The following is a 15,135-nucleotide window of genomic DNA, read 5'->3' on the forward strand; positions in this document are numbered from 1 at the left end:
ATCTCACTTTCTCTTGGGCTCCTTATGCATGAAATAGGCTAAATTATGAGAATTGAGCAGTGTATATCAGCAGTCCAATCGGCTTCTCTTCCTTCACTTCATGCCTAACTAGGGATGCCAGGCTCATACTGAAAAGCAAATCTGAAGCTCAAATGGAGTGAATTCAGTCGCTCACAGAGCCTTAATGGCTACACCTGGAGAACTCAGCCAGACATCTAAGTGCTCTTGATTTGGTAATGTATTATGATGAACAAAATTGCGAGCAAGCAGGAAACTGCTTTGGGGTACTGTGTCACACGTTCCAGATTTCGCAGATGGAACTGCAAAGGTGACACTTATGATATCATCAAAAGTTGGTACAGAATGAGCCATTTTACAAACAAATCTCAAGTGCATCCATCTATGAGTGGGAGGGCTCAGCAGGACTTCTTCTTCTTCTTCTTCTTCTTCTTCTTCTTCTTCTTCTTCTTCTTCTTCTTCTTCTTCTTCCCCTAGAGCAGTGTTTCCCAAATTTGGTTCTCTAGCTGCTTTTGGGCTACAGTTCCCATCATCCCTGTCCACTGATCTTGCCAGCTAGGGATGATGGGAGTTGTAGTCCCCAAACAGCTGGCGACCCAAGCTTGGGAAACACTGCCCTAGAGGTTGAGCTTCCCCTTGTTAACATTTTCCTGATGTGGCTAATGGGTGGCCAATCCTAGTAAAAGCTGCAGGGGAGGGTGCTGGAAGTTGCAGGTTTTACGCCAACAAAGCAAAGAGCTGACAACAAAGACACACATCAGTGAGTTTCATTCCAGCACGAGCCTGATTTCCAACGGCACTGACAACTCAAGAGCCGGCACACAACAACACTCAACATTTCTCTGATATCTGAGCTACAGATGAGAAAGCCCTCATAAAAGAAACACACTTGAATAACTCACACTCTCCTACCACCCGCCAGGATTTGAAAAGAGATTCGTTTTCAAGAACGGAATCCTTTGAATTGTTTTCTTTTCGTAATGCTTGTTGGAGTCTGTACATTCAGTGTTTATGTTCCGTTAAACCATGGTAACACACCCCTCCCCCCTCCAACTTCCCATGTCAAAGAACAGAGACTCAGGGTGTGCTTACACAAGTAAGGGGTGGGGAATCTGATACTTACAGAGCTTTCATCCCTTTTAATTAATTTTGCCTGCACAAACAACAAACTCTAGATTGCCACTGAAAACCAATCTCTTGCTACTGTTTCACTAAAGGTAAAGGGAACCCTGACCATTAGGTCCAGTCGTGACCGACTCTGGGGTTGCGGCGCTCATCTCACTTTATTGGCCGAGGGAGCCGGCGTACAGCTTCCGGGTCATGTGGCCAGCATGACTAAGCCACTTCTGGCGAACCAGAGCAGCACACGGAAACGCCGTTTACCTTCCCGCCAGAGCGGTACCTATTTATCTACTTGCACTTTGACGAGCTTTCGAACTGCTAGGTTGGCAGGAGCAGGGACTGAGCAATGGGAGCTCACCCCGTTGCAGGGATTCGAACTGCCGACCTTCTGATCGGCAAGTCCTAGGCTCTGTGGTTTAACCCACAGCGCCACCTGCGTCCCTACTGTTTCACTAGTTTATCTTAATTTACTGAGATATTTATAAACATAATTACATATTCCTATAAACAATAAAAAGAAAAAAAATGTTATATTTGTTTATTAAGTACATAGATATTTACCAATATAATTTATAAGCATAATCATTACCTAAGATCAATTTGGGGGTTGTAAACACACTCACACAGTTATTCCATCAAAATTATGGTTTGGCCTGTTTGGCCTGTTTGGCCTGTTTGGCTTTGGCCCTCAAGTTGGGCCAGAGCTCAGCTGTAGAGCAGAAGGCCCAGGTTCAGTTCCTGGCAACTCCAAGAAGGGCTAGTGATGTAGTCTGTCTGACACACTGGAGTGTTGAATTGTTTCTTTAAATGTAAAGGTTCATCATTGTTTCACCCAATGTGTATATCTTTAAGGGGCCAGAGCAAGGGCCAGAGCAAAATAACGAGATCCAGCTTTACAGCTGTGAAACATAGCAGGTGCTGCTGAGTTACATTGATTAAGCTGTGTCAGCAATTGGGTGTAGTATATAAGGAGCAGCACCTAGCTCTGCCATTACCCTGGGGGATGGGTTGGTGGTTGGGTCTGGTTTGGTTGTTGATGTATTTAGTGTAAATGGAGTTTTTGTTTTTCTTATTAAAACCTTGTTTAAGTTATTTTTGAGTCCCTTTTTAATGCATGGTCTCCCCAGCAAGCTCTCTGCAGCGTTACTATACTGCAAAAAGCCAGCATGGAGAGTCACTGCCACTCAGTGTATACAACAAGGAGCTTGTCTTGGTATAAGGCAGCTTTTTAAATTCAAAACTATTTTCTGAGCTAAGTGTTTGCAGTTGTAGTTTGCACAGGAACAGATTGACTGTGTATTGACAACAGATTCAAATGGATAATCTGAGAGCATGAAAACCTGCAGCATGAAAACCTGAAGTTAACCAAGTTTGAATGGGAGCAGCCCTTGGATGGAAGATGAATGGAAGTCCTAATATAACCTGCTCTGAGAGTCCCGAGGAAGAACAGGAAATTCTGAACTGTTCACTCCATGGGGGCAGAACCATTACACCTCATTTAGTTTTAAAACTGATTCAGTAAAGGGAGTACCATTGCACTAAAGCAGACAGTGTGGCACCAGGAACAGAATGGAAAGTTACTCTTCTGCAATTCTGCGAGTGGTGGAATAAGCTTTAATTTTTGGAACCCACGATCTGTGACCATCTGGTCACAAGTAAAAATGATGGGATTTAGATGGTAATCTTCTTTGGCAGTGCCATAACAGCAGCAAAAGTGTTGTCACTTAATGGCTAGAGCATAGAGACTGAGAGCCAAGGAATACTCTTGCACTCCCCTTCCCTGAATGACTCAGCAGCCAGATCTACAAGCTAGTCCTTTTCTTTCTTTCCAGCTGGCTTATAATTTTTATAGCAATCAGTTCTGCCCATTGTAAGCAGTTAAGGGAAATTCCACAAGGACTTCAACAAGCTTTCACCCCACCATTGATCCTAGCCTAGACTGACCCATGCAGGGTGCATTGAGTGAAGCTAGCAATTCAGCAGCTGGGAACCTGCACAGCCCCAGGTCAGCAGTTTCCCTGCCTTCCCTGCCACCTCTTGACAACCTCCAGTAAGTATGCAGCAAAGATCAGTGGTGGAAGTGGTTCACACTTTGAGGAGCTGCTCCTGCTGCTGAAATTGTGCTGAGTTTTGCCAGGGATAAGAACACAAGAAGAATCTGCTGGATCAAGCCAAAAGCCCATCTAGTTTAACACTGTTCTCACAGAGGTCGACTAGATGCCCATGGGAAGCCTAACAGCACTTTCCTCTTCTGTGATTCCCAGTAACAGATATTTAGAGGCATATCATAGAGGTAAAATAAAGTCCTGAAGGTTGTGGAACCACAGGTCTCTGAAATAAGGCGTCCATACGACAGTCAGCCCTCAGGCCTATCCTCAAGTCACGCCCCTTCCCATGCCACACCCCTCACATGCCTTGCTCCACCTCCTTTTGTCTGGGCCTCCTTGAACTTTGATAATGACTCTTGCTGCAATGGAGGTATTTGTGTGCAGAAACCCCTGATCGTAGCCTGCCGCAAAAAGGTAAGAATCACATCTGTTGCCCTACCTACCCTTTCCCTGTGGCTATGGCCACCCACTGGTACACAGATCATACAAGAAACATTCCTCACACCTGATTTAGCCAGTGGTTCCTTCCCAGCTCCAATTCCTCGAAATCCCTTTAGCTGTAGATTCCAAGAATTCAACCTAAAACCTTCCACTGATTGATGGCACTCCTGGTGGCTAACTGGACAGTACAGTGGTACCTTTGGGAAGAACTACTTTGTTTTCTCTGTCTTGAATCTTCCAACACCCAGCGCCATTGGATGCCTGCAAGTTGTAGTGTGATGAGATAGGGAGAGAAAAAACGTTTCTCTATCCGCTTTCCCTATACAGTGGTACCTCAGGTTAAGTACTTAATTCGTTCCGGAGGTCCGTTCTTAACCTAAAACTGTTCTTAACCTGAAGCACCACTTTAGCTAATGGGGCCTCCTGCTGCCGCCTGATTTCTGTTTTTATCCTGAAGCAAAGTTCTTAACCTGAAGCACTATTTCTGGGTTAGCGGAGTGTATGTAACCTGAAGCGTATGTAACCTGAAGCATATGTAACCCGAGGTACTACTGTATGGGTGAAACTCCCTGTCCTGTTCACTGAGATTCAGAACCCAACAGGCTATTTCAGAGATGTTGGAATACTCAGAAAAGGCTTGAGGACGATAACAGTGCAAGGGTTCATAAGTACTGACTATTCTGAACCTCCATCTCATCATCTCTCTTGCGTCTTTAGAAATGGACAGTCCCTCATTTCAATAAAACACAATGCAAAATCTATGCATTTTGCTTGCTTTGTATGTGAAATTAATACACCCACCTCCCCGGTGCGGCTGAAACACTTAACCCTGCTATGTTACAGAGATACTGAGCCCCCTCCCCCAATTGTTGCTTCATTCACAAAGAATCACGACTCTACTGTGAAATGTAACAGATGTGTCAGTAGGTGGCAATAGAGCACTTCCAAGCCAGAAAGGTAGGCAAGATATAGTATTATAACACAATTTTTGGAGTGTCTGGCCCAGCATCAGTGATCTGGCAAGCTTGCTCAGCCTTGAAGTTTGAGCATGGCTATGGCCCTCTTCAAGCATTTGCCCTCCTTCTTGCTGCCCCCCCCCAATCTCATAATTTGGAGGGTGCCTATTAGCAGCAGGGTGCTGCCTGGATTTGGGGAGATGCAGCCCCCATTTTCTAGGATCCTGTTAAGAGTTCTTCAGTGAGATTCCCGGTCTTGACCTTGTGTAGAAATGAATTCCCTCCACTGCAAGTACAACCTTCGAAGCTTTGCTGCAGAGCAGTCTTAAATACCAGCTTCAATAAGACAAAAGAACAAAGTAGCACACTGCAAACAAGCAATGGGTTGCAGACCTCTATGCAGTTCCATAAACTTCCTCTCTCAGGTCCCAGAGGTAGATCCTAAGCTTGACTATCATTGGAGAGCTTCTCTGCAACTGCTGCTGCTTTCAGCCATCTTGGACAAGCACACACAGGCTTCTCAAGTTTCAACTTCCTGCCTTGAGAGCTCCATTGCTCCGTGTTTCATGGGGATGCCATTCTTTTTTTTGTGTATAATTTTTATTAAATTTTCTGTTTTACCATTTAGAATATTCATTTAAACAACCTCAAAACGTCAACGACTTCCCTTCTTCTCTTTCCATGGTTCATTTTGCATATCATAAATCCCTGCATATTTTACTTAACTAAACCATTCAGTATTCCATTATTACATCCATCAAATCTTGTTTACACTGTTGAATTTATATTAATGCTGCCAGTGTTTTCAAGTGTACACAGTCCCCCCCCCCATATATTCAATAAACATTTTCCAATCTTCTTTAAATGTATGCTCTTCTTATTCTATATGTTAGGTCTGCAAGCTGCGCATATTCCATCAGTTTGTTGCCATTTTTCTTTAGTTGGGACCTCGCTACTGGATATGCCATTCTAATGACCACTGTGATGTCATGGTAATGGAAAATTACGAGCCTTCTCTGATGCTTTTGCCAGACTAAAACTTCTTGCTTAAGGTAAACTTCCCTTTACAGTATCTTAAATACAAGGCATCCAAACGCAGCATTTTATGTACAATAAACCTTAACAGATTCCACATGAATAGCGCAGGCTCCCCTGAGCAGAAGCTCGCCCTCCAACACATGACAAGCAGCAGAGGCAGTGAAAGAAAGGAAAAAGCTAGTGGACCTATCCCACAGCTTCCCCACTTTGTGTTCTGATTTAGCCCAGAAAGCATTTGTGTCAAATCCTGAACTCCAATGCTGAGGTAGATACTCCTGTAGAAGCTGAAGAAGTAATATAATAGGCAGATATACACGCTAAGATCCTTTTGTAGCCCTGCTTAAGTACAGTGGTACCTCAGGTTACATACGCTTCAGGTTACATACGCTTCAGGTCACAGACTCCACTAACCCAGAAATAGTACTTCGGGTTAAAAACTTTGCTTCAGGATGAGAACAGAAATCATGCTCTGGCGGCGCGGCAGCAGCAGGAGGCCCCATTAGCTAAAGTGGTGCTTCAGGTTAAGAACAGTTTCAGGTTAAGAATGGACCTCCAGAATGAATTAAGTATTTAACCTGAGGTACCACTGTACAGTCGTACCTTGGTTCTCGAATAGAATGCGTTCCAGGAGTCCGTTCGACACCCAGAACCATTCGAAAACCAAGGCACGGCTTCCAATTGGCTGCCGGAGCATCCTGCATCCAATTGAAAGCTGTGGAAACTGCACTGGATGTTTGGCCTCTGAAAATCGTTCGAAAACTGGAGCACCCACTTTCAGGTTTCAATCATTTGGGAGCAGATTTGTTCGGGAGCCAAGGCGTTTGAGATCCAAGGTACAACTGTATGTTACAACGCCAATTATCCCTAATCATTGGTCATGATAGCTGGGACTGATGGAAATTCATGTCCAGCATCATATGAATTGCCTTTAGGTTTCCCTCCCCTGCTGCCCAGCATGAACCAAGATTTTGAAGAGTCAGCATCTGGTCTCGTGGTGACGCTACCTTTCCCTGATGCTACCTATTTCTAAAGTAACACACAGTGGTGTAGTGTGGGGGGTGCAGGGGGGGGCCGGCCGCACTGGGCGCAACATCTGGGGGTTAGGGTTAGGGGGCGCAAATTCACGGGTTAGGGGGCGCAAATTACTTGCCTTGCCCCGGGTGCTGACAACCCACGCTACGCCACTGGTAACACACCAGAATTGTAAAAGCCTATAATGTCGTGGCTATATAAATATTGTATTATGGATGATTTACAACATTAGTCAGAGTAGACCAGTGGAAATCAATGGACTTGAGTTAGCATAGCGTACTTTGATTTTCAAATGTTTTTGACATTTGACTGCTGAGCAAGCTTAGCCGTCATGGAATAAGAGGAGAGGTTCTCTTTTCAACCAGGAGCTAGTTACATAACAGGAAGGAGAGAGTAGGAATAAACAGACAGTTCTCTTAGTGGCAGGATGTAGAAAGTCCCCCAATCTGTGTTGGGGCCTGTGCTTTTTAACTTCACAATCTAGAGTTAGGGCTGAGCAGCGAGGTGGTCAAGTTTGCTGATGATACTAAAATCATTCAGGGTGGTTAAAACAAAAAGGGATTGTGAAACGCTCCAAAGAGATCTCCGCAAACTGAGTGAGTGGACCATAAAATGGGAAATGCAATTCAATGTAAACAAGCGGAAAGTGACGCAGGCCAGGGCAAAAATGTAATAAGATTTTCCTACAGTACAGCCTGGATGGAAGGCTGGCAAAAACTCATTGTGAGGTAATGTTCATTTTAGCTGAAAGTTTAGTTCACATATAAAAATATAAGAAATAAATAAATGAGTAATAGGACAGGTTATGACGAATCAAGAAGGGCGCTTGGAAATATACCTTCTGAGGCCCTGAGTTTCCCTAAACAAGCAATTTATGGAGTTCCCTTTGAGTGTGGACAGCTAGCTGGTCTCAACAAACGTCATATGTGGATAAAGAGGTTAAAAAATCCCAATGCACAATCCAGGAGCAGCTTTCTAAAGAAACCTGAACAAAGCTTACTTGTCTGTTTAGCGCTTAGAGTGTTTTGCTGTCATATTTGAAAGAGTGAAGGAGACAAAGGGAGAGTAGAAAATAACTGGTTCAGCCAACCACATTTACTAAGAGAGTATAGGCTTTTTATCCTGTATCTTGCAAAGCCAGTAAGCTCTCATTATTAGACATTGATCTTCTAAGAGGCATTACTGAACTTCTTTTGTGCCTTTCATCCTGGCAGTTGCATCATAATAGATGGGCTTTATACGGAGGTATGTTATAAAACCATGGTTTTTGCAAGACGGTTCTGTGAATGGTCAATTTCAGCTATTGGGCTTAAGTGTGCTCAAATACTGCGTATTTTATTGTGGCCCGCATACACCTCAATAGTTCTGATTTGAGCGGAACATCCCGGAAGCCATCCTAGTTTCTGACTGGATACCCAGAATGTCCCTTTTTTTTGGTCTGGTGCTATGGCACAAATCAGCCGACTCACACCAGTGTGTGGGACCAAAAGATGCTAGTTTTTTTAATCTCATGCTCTCTTGTGAATCAGCTGTTTCCCGTGAGAGCTGGGGACCAAAAACACAAGCGTCCCAATTTCGACCAGTGAAATGTTGGAGGATATGAGCTTATTTGGATCATATCATAAGGAGATTTGCCCACATAGAAGAAGCATTTCCGAATGCAGCTTCCGTCCTGGATTGTGAGCTGTGTACATATACTAGGTGCTGGACAATGCCCACCTAAATTCATATCTGCATAGTAATACATATATAGGATATTTCCGTTCCATCTTAAAAGGGAGCAGGCTTTGTGTCACAGCTTGCGTATTTCCTGTTTCACAGGATGTTTATGTTGTGTCTTTGCTTTCGTTTCTCTCTCTCTCTGCCGGAGACATCTGAAGCAGGCAGTCATGTTTTTCTTTGTTCTGATCAACACTGAATAAACTTATAAATAATGCTCTCCTGATTGAATCTTTCGCTGTGCGTTATCTGCTGATAGAGCGTGCATGGCTCTGGAATGTGGGAAGTTATTTCTGGAGCTCGTGTCGCTAATTGCTGATACTGCGTGTCTACGGGAGATCGATGGACGTCTGGAGACGACGTGGAGTCATGATGGACATTGTCTCCCTGGCAGTATCCCAACAAGTAATACATATATGCACAAACGGAATTCCCATCCCTTTACTCTCTCGGGCCACAGGGACATAGGGAACTGCCTGGTACCATGTCAGGCAACTGGTAGTCTAGTTTAGAATTATCTGCACTGACTGGCAGAGGCTCTCCAAGTTTCAGGCAGAATTCTCTCCTAGGCTTGCCTGGAGGTGCCAGGGACAGACTCTTCTACCTTCTGCATGTTCCTCCACTGAGCTAAGACCCTTCCACATATTGTTGTAGATGACCATGAGCTCATCAGAATGAGTTTCATGCCTGGAAAACATTTTCTCACTCATAACCAGGGAAGACCCTGATTGCGCAATGGCAAATAATTAGATGAATTGCAGTCTTACTTATTTCAAGCTGCTTATTTCAGGTTCTAATGAGACTGACCTGGTCCCGACACATGTCCTGACATCCTTCTAAACTGGGCATCATTCTACGCACTGCACACTGGTGCATGTGTGCACGCAGCTATATAATGGACCAACACCTGGATCAAAGCTTGTCTTTTAAGACTCACCTTAGAGAGAGGCATGTCTAAGGACTGTCCTAGGAAGGGCGGCTAGGGGAGTAGTCATGTTCAGATCCTCCACTTCAAAATTTACCACTATGCCATTTTTGAGGGGGAAACTTCAGGCGTTGCCAACCTTTTTGGGACAATGGACACATTTGCAAACTGGAGAAACTGTCGCAAGCACGACACATACACCCAACAACCAAGTCCACTCCATAATGTTTTCTATTGGTTGCAATGGACTGTTTCTTTCAGGCCTACTTTCTGTGTGGGGAGGAGATCCTGTGGGCATCAAGGAAGGCCTCTCTGGGCACAAGTGTTCTTACAGGTACCATGTTGCCGATGCCTGTTCTAGGATAACAACACAGGCCTTTGTTAATCTCACTGGAAGCCACTTGGCCTCCAGGAAGTATAGGTTAGATTGCTACCTGTGTGACTTCTGGTCTTGGGAATTTCAGAAATCTCAGCTAGAAGTTTGATCATTCTCTGTTTCATTGCGTTGTGTTATAGTGACAAAAGATTGCAGCACTGAGAATTTTTACTGCATTTGGTCCTTTTCTTTTTTTATTATACTTTTTAGGCATAATGCTTCATGAAATAGGACCCATTTAATTAACATTTTGACTCGAGAGTTTCTTTTCTCTCTTGTATATTTCTCATACTTTATGACCAGGCAACGTTCCTCCAACAGCAACAACAAATTGTGTGAAACACGGAAATACAATTCTATTATGTGGTGTTGAAACAGATAATTAATATGAATAAAATATGATTTTATGCAATTATATTTTTATGGCTATTGTAATTGGTTTTCTTGGCGAAAACATTATAAGAGATGGTTCAGGGTAGAATTTGCCTTGGCATCAGAGAAAAGAAAAGTGTACATCCATCTGCCCCTTTTTTTCATCTGCTCTTCCCATTTGACTGGAAGGGAGAGGAGAGAAAATCAGTTTGGTTGACATTTTACGACAAACCTACCTAATTTGCAGTTCCTGAAATATCACCAACGTGCAGTTAATCCTTTGAACTGAAATACATCCACTTCTTTGAAATTCTCCTTTCTCCAAATAATGTGCACAAAAATGCATTAGATGTGTGTTAGGAGAAATGTGCCCATTGTCTCAGAGGGAGGGCAACTGAGACACTAAGCTTCCTACTCTTAGTTCTTAGAGGTACAAAGTTGCGTTCTCCTGCTCCAGAGGGTGGGATCTGAACCAATGGATTCAAGTTACAGGAAAGGAGATTCTGATGAAACATCAAGAAGAATCTTCTGATGGTAAGAGCTGTTCAGCAGTGGAATGGACTTCCTTGCAAGATGGTGGACTCTCCAACATCTTTAAAGGAAAGGTTGGAGGACCATCTGTCATGGGAGTTGACCACACAATAAATAAAAGTCCTCTTAGCAATTTACATAAGAATTAAAAAGCAACATGCAATAAAACATTATTAAAACATTACTTAAAACGCAGAAAAGCAACGACTCCAATTCCCTGCATTAAGACCGGTGTAAGCAACATACCAACATTTTAAACCCAGGACAAATAATCTGTTCCAAGGACAAAAGAAAGGCTTCTCCATGTCTCTCTAATCTTAAAGCAAACGGGTAACTAAGTGATTCTGTTTCATCTGCATGCATTTTGTTTTAAATATTCTGTGAATGATCAATTCTGAATGTGTGAAAATAATAACAACCATTATTTTGTTAATAATTATATGGACAATTTGGAGAATCAGAAATCTATTTTATTTAAAGGCACCAAAGGATCTTAATGTAGGTGCCATGCTACTCCCCCTGGGGAGGGTATTCCACTAAAAGTCCTCACTTTAGTAAACCACCCATCTCACCTCTGTAGGCAGCGGAAACTTGGAGGAGGGCCTGTGATGATCTTGAGGTCTGGGCAAATCTAAATGGAAGCAGACAGTCTTTCGGGCAATCAGTCTCCAGTTCTGACACCAAAGGGAAAGTCTAATGATGAAAGAGCCAAACTTTCTCTAATTGTAATATTTTCTTTGAAAGTAGCGTATTTGATGCTGGGAGAGAGAAACAAAAAACATACCCAACTCATGACCAAATAGTAAAATTCAACACCCCTCCTACCCCTTTGCTATTCAAGTTGCTTCAGTCTCCATGGTGCTTCGCTGTGCCTTTTTTGGTTTGTTTGTTTGTTATTCTGCTGCGTTGCCTACAGCATCCTTGGTCTCATTTCCCCTCACTTCAACTTTATCTATGGTCATAAAACCATAGAGTTGGAAGGGACCGCAAGGGTCATCTAGCCCAACCCCCTGCAATGCAGGAATCTAATGACCTATGAGAGAATCAGTGAGCAGATAGATCAGTCCATGAAATTTAAGAAATCCAAGCATCCGCTTAGTATATTTCTTACGTGTACCTGAACAAACAAATTCTATTTAGTAGGTCCTTTGAAAATTGTCTTTGTCACTTACCTGTGTTGTTCATGAAGGAAAGCTGTAATTACAGACACAATACATCATTTCCGTAGCAACAATGCACAGCTTCGGCATAAAAAGGCATGATACTATGTCAGTTCTTAAACATGCAGTTTACTGTGTTTGCATAGAAAATAATTCAACGCGAGTTGATCATAAAGAGTGTTTTGAATTTGTTAATTTCTTCATCCTGCCTCTGTAATTGGAGGTGGTGCCTCAGTTTAAAAAACAAAACCAAAAATAGCAGCATTCCATTTATTTTGGATGATTGTGTTTTGCCTGGAAATCATCCTAGGCTAGGGGATGATCACATGGCTAGTTCCACTGGGATGAGCAGCGTAGGATGCAGTGGTTCTTTGGCTCAACTGGCTGATGCCTGGCTCAGCTGGGATTAAGTCCCCAACCCTGGTTTAGCTGAATATATGCTGGCATAGTTTATTAAGTACCCAATACCTCAAGGACCACCTCTCTCCATATGAACCAACCCAGACCCTGAGTTCGTTCTCTGAGGCCCTTCTTCATGTGCCTCCTCCACGAGAGGTCTGGTGGGTGGCAACATGAGAACAGACCTATCCTGTGGTGGCTCCTTGTTTGTGAAATGCTTTCCCCAGGGAGGCTCACCTGCTGCCTTCATTGCATATCTTTAGGCGCCAGACAAAAATGTTTCTCTTTAACCAGGCCTTTTGGCTGATGATTATATGGCTTTTTAAATGTGGTTGTGGAAGAGGGGTGATTGGTTTGTTTTTGTTCATGTTTTTATTATGGATTTTGTGTTTTCGGTTTGTATTTTTATGTTGTGATGGCACTGTGGTCGAAACCACTGAGCCTCTTGGGCTTGCTGATCAGAAGGTCTGCGGTTCGAATCCCTGCGATGGGGTGAGCTCCGTCTCAGCTCCTGCCAACCTAGCAGTTAGAAAGCATGCCAGTGCAAGTAGATAAATAGGTACCGCTGCAGCGATGTTTCCGTGCGCTCTGGCTTCCGTTACGGTGTTCTGTTGTGTCAGAAGTGGTTTAGTCATGCTGGCCACATGACCCAGAAAGCTGTCTGTGGACAAATGCCAGCTCCCTCGGCCTGAAAGCAAGATGAGCGCCACAACCCCATAGTCGCCTTTGGCTGGACTTAACCGTCCAGGGGTCCTTTACCTTTACCTTACCTTAATCATAATAATATCTAGAACAATGTGGACTAAATCCTTGTGTAATCAATAAGGAACTCAGATTCAGGATCGCCATGCAAAACCATACTTTGCTTATCCATTATGCTGTTTGATTCAACAAAAGCATGTGATGTTCAGGCTGTCTGTCAGCAAAATGCTCCAAGCGAACTCAAGATGCATGGTATTCTTTGGTGCTGCAAAAGAACAGACCGGTTTTCTTTTCCTGGGCGAAGTCGAGCACTACAGATTTATGGGCTTCTTCACTCACTGCACTACCTGACAGTTCCAGAACAGATGTACAGCCTCCAGGCTTTCTTATATTGCCAGAAACTGGTATCCAGCTGGGAACTGTGGAAGGATTTGCAGAAGGGAGCAGGTTACCCGATAACAGCGCAAGGGAGGGAAACGAGAGAGAGCATACAATGGAACCTAAAAAAGACTGACCTATCACTTCATCATTCTCTTTCAAAGATGCTGCAGGTACATCACCAAGGTTACATGGAACAATTTGTGCCTTACAAACCCTATTGTGGTTCCCTGTGGAATTGAAGTGCTATGTCTTCATGCCCAGAGAGTGAATGATAAAGGCACATGACACAAAGCCTGCTTCCACTTTCCTGAGAAATGGTAAGAGAAGGAACATGATCAAGTGGTGTCTCCCCCTCTTGTGCTTCCAGATTTCATGCGATGGGGGAGAGATGTGCTTATCTTCATGCAGGGCAAAGTGCCTGGAGTTAGTATTGTAGGGTTAATGGCAAGGATTATGTTCCACCCCTGTCCCCAGCCTGTGGATCAGCTGCTGGTAGGGATGAATGAACTACTGGTGGAGGAAGAGGAGTAAGGGGGGAGTGCAACGCCCCCCGGCAGTGCGATGCCGGTGGGGTGCCATCGTGGTTGTTCCCGCACCCGCGCTGGGTGCCACGCCCCCCACAGGCAGTGCGCCACGCCCCCAGGACACACGCCAACCCCACCCCTGCCTGCTCTCCACCCCCCCCAGTGCTGCAGCATGAAGCTCCACCACTGGAATGAACCAGTCCATTTTGCTTCCTCTGAATCTCTCATATCTCCAAAATTCAGTTCACCACATTTCTGTAACAGTTTGTGATTTTTTGTTTTGTTCGAAAGTGGTTATGAAAATTGGTCAGAATTTCCGTGCACCTCTGTCTTAACATACACATTTTTGTATGGATTTTGCCTAGTATACACAATTCACACACGATTTCCCCCTGATTAGCCTGGAGATCTTCTGGATTTTGAACTTGTTGCTACAGGTCGCACAATAGAGATATAATTAGCTCTTTTGCTGACAACAAAAGAAAGCTGAAATCAGAACAAGCTGCCTGCTAAACAACGGAAAGTAATTACCTAATAATTTGTGAGTGGCTTTGAGATGATGGAGAGCCTTGAGCGGTGAAGGGATCCTAATCAGTAGCAGCAGCTCATCGTTCTGCATCTTGCTCACCTTTTCCTTGCCCAAACCAAAGAAAACTCGGTACGTCTCCTTTTGCTTATAATCAGACTGCTATTGTGCTCACAAGCCGAATGTAAGAAAAACAGATTTACAAAACGTTATCGATCTCCAAGTGCTCTTTGGTTGATTAAGGCTGAAATCTTACACACACTTACCTGAGAGTGAATCCCATGGGGCTCACTTTTGAACAGACGTGCTAGATTGCACTGTAGGAACATGCATCATTCCGGTTCTGAAGAAAAGACCGAGAGTGGCCGGAGCTGGCCTTTCCTTTTTGATGGAGCTATTGTTTAAAATATCAAAAGGTTATCTCAACTGAAATCTCACGTTGCACAATGTGCAGAACAAAGACCGACAGAAAGAGGTGAGTGGAAGATGATTTCCCCACCTATGCCTTCTCCTTCAGCAGACTTGCCTTTCCCAAAGTTTGGGGGACCCTGATGAATGGGGTTGGCTGTGTTATGAGAGATTGAGGAAGAAGGGTGAGAGACTGCCTGAAATCGGGCTGAAACACCTTCTGTGTACAGGAATTCCCCCACCTGATTGTCTCTGCATGACAGGCCACCCCATTCAGAAGGGTCCCTGACTCTAGTGAGAGGCTTTTCTTGGTGTCTTATGGGGCTGCTTGCGGGAGATGGGGTGGGGCAGTCACATGTCACCCATCTCCTTCTGCTGATATTTTTCTACCTCCATC

The sequence above is a fragment of the Podarcis tiliguerta genome (assembly GCF_965153285.1).
Source record: "Podarcis tiliguerta genome assembly, chromosome: 5".
Lineage (NCBI taxonomy): Eukaryota > Metazoa > Chordata > Lepidosauria > Squamata > Lacertidae > Podarcis > Podarcis tiliguerta.